This window comes from Myotis brandtii, unplaced genomic scaffold, assembly GCF_000412655.1.
Source record: "Myotis brandtii unplaced genomic scaffold, ASM41265v1 scaffold17, whole genome shotgun sequence".
In the NCBI taxonomy this organism is placed as follows: Eukaryota; Metazoa; Chordata; class Mammalia; order Chiroptera; family Vespertilionidae; genus Myotis; species Myotis brandtii.
This window is the reverse complement of record NW_005356259.1, coordinates 3677080-3679473: the sequence shown is the minus strand read 5'-3', so window position 1 is coordinate 3679473 and position 2394 is coordinate 3677080. Positions and strand designations below refer to the sequence as shown.

Sequence of the window (2394 nt, the reverse complement as noted above, 5' to 3'; positions counted from 1 at the left end):
AGCCTTCCTGTGGTTCTGGGTGATGTCCGTTCCGTCTTTTAGTTGTATTTTTGAAGTGGTTGTTTGAGGCAGCAAACTCCGGTGTTTACCTATGCCGCCATCTTGGTTTCCTCCTAAAGCTAATTTTTAAAATTAAAAAAAAAACACATGTGCCTAAGTTTTAATAAATAAATGTCATATAGTTCACATTTCCCAGATATAACTATTGTTAACAGTTGAGATAGTCTTTGGAATTACATGTGTAACTGGTAAGAAATGGGACTCTATATTTTATTTTTAAACATATCTAAATAAGATTCCTTTCTTAGATGAAGAAAATGTGTAAGATGTCAATATGCTTCATTTTCATTTCTAGGACAGAATTTAAAAATACTAAGAAATAACTGCATAAATATCCTGGTGTAACAGAAATTGGAATTGGTGATTTAGGGGCATATAGATGACCTACCTTGAACATCTTATAGATTTAAAAAAATCCTCTAGAAAGGCCACATCTTTTTTTTCATCTTCTATTGTATAGATCTCTAATACTGTTACCGGAATCATGTTAAGTAAAATACTGAAAAGTCTGAACATAGCAAAGAAGATCTTGATTTAGAATGCCCATTTATTTTATTGAGATACTGTGCTGTGATTCTGACAGAGTAGGTATATTTTGGAGGACTCTTGTACTCCTACCTCTTTGCCTCTTGTATCTTAGAGTAAAGTCTCTGCTCTGCACCAAATCAACACAGGCCTGAAACTCAATAACTCAGTCACAAAAGAAAGAAAACAACTCTATTTAAAACATCTGGTAGCCAGAACATTGCTTCTCAAACTTCAGTGTGCACATGAATCATCCAGAGAGCTTATTCAAATGCGGATTCTGGTTCCCTGTCTTGATTCACCTTTTTCTTGCCTTGTGTGTGCATCTCTCCTAAAAGTATCAGTAGTTTAATCTTTGCCCAGGCTCTGCTTTCTAGAAGTGCTGGGGTAAGAGCTTTTTCCTTTTTCTAAAATTTCCCCTTTCGTTCCTGTCTTTCTGTGGTCTGCTACTAGAACTTGCTGCCTATGGCCTGGTTCTCACTTATGGAATCAGTTCTCAACCCCATTTTAGATTTCTCTCTGAACCTAGACCTTTAGCTCTGGGGTATCTCCACAGCTAGCCCATCCAAGCCTAGCCACACCTGGCCCTCTGTGGCTAGAGTAAGGTAGCACTGCACAGGTGGAAAGATCTGGGCATTAATAGCAGAACTTTGCTATTCAAAGTATCATCAATGGACTAGCAGCATCAGCATCACGTAGTAGCTTGTTCAAGTGTAGACCCTGCCTGCTGAATGAAAAAGAATGAGTATAATTTAAAGAAACCTTGGGACAACATGAAGCATAGCAACATCTGTATCATAGGGGTACCAGAAGGAGAAGAGAGAGAGAGAGCAAGGGATCAAGAACCTATTTGAAGAAATAATGCCTAAAAATTTCCCTAACCTAATGAAGGAAAAGACACACTGGAGGCCCAAACAAGATGAACCCAAAGAGGCCCACACCAACTCACATCATAATTTTTTAAATCCTCACCCAAGGATATTTTTTCCATTGATTTTTTTTTAGAGAGAGTGGAGGAAGGAAGGTCAGGGGGAGGATAGAGAAACATTGATTGGTTGTCTCCCATTTGCACCCTGACTGGAGCCAGGGATTGAGCTTGCAACTGAGGTACATGCCTTTGGTCTGAGGGTGATGCTCTAACCACTGAGCACCCAGCCAGGATGAGACACATCTTAATTAAAATGGCAAATGTTAAAGACAAAAGGAGAATCTTAAATGCAGCAAGAGAAAAGCTGTTAATTACCTACAAGGAAGCTCCCATAAAACTGTCAGCTGATCTCTCAACAGAATTATTTCAGGACAGAAGGGATTAAATAAAATATTCAAAGAAATGAAAAGTAAGGACCTAAAAACCAGACTACCATTTAAAATTGAAGGAGAAATAAAGAGCTTCTCAGATAAGACAAAGCTAAATGAGTTTGTTACCACCAAGCAGGTATAACTTGTTAATGAGCCATCTTGAAGAATAAGAAGAAAAGAGAGTTAAAAGAATAAAATGGCAATAAATACGTACCTATCAATAATCACTTTAAATGTAAATGGTTTAAGTGCTCCAATCAGAAGACATAGGTTAGCTTAATAGATGAGGAAGCAAGACCCATGTATATGCTATCTACAAGAGACTCTCTGTGGCCAGGATTTCCAGTACTATCCTAGCCACAGAGGGCTTTGCATATAACATATGCAAACAACAAAACCCTTCCTATAACAAAACCCTAATATGCAAATCAACTGAACGGCAGAACAAACAGTCGCTATGATGCGCACTGACCACCAGGGGGCAGCTCCTGTGTTGAGCATCTGCCCCCC

The 2394-nt window shown here is 38.6% G+C and overlaps 1 long non-coding RNA gene across 1 annotated transcript in view; it reads right to left on the bottom strand.

Moving 5' to 3' along the window:
- Positions 1–86: 86 nt before the first annotated feature.
- Positions 87–2394, bottom strand: part of LOC102252757 — a 6953-nt gene continuing 4645 nt past the window's right edge. The window contains exon 3 of the long non-coding RNA XR_313395.1: positions 87–119. This is a non-coding gene — a long non-coding RNA (uncharacterized LOC102252757). The remainder of the gene's footprint in view (positions 120–2394) is intronic.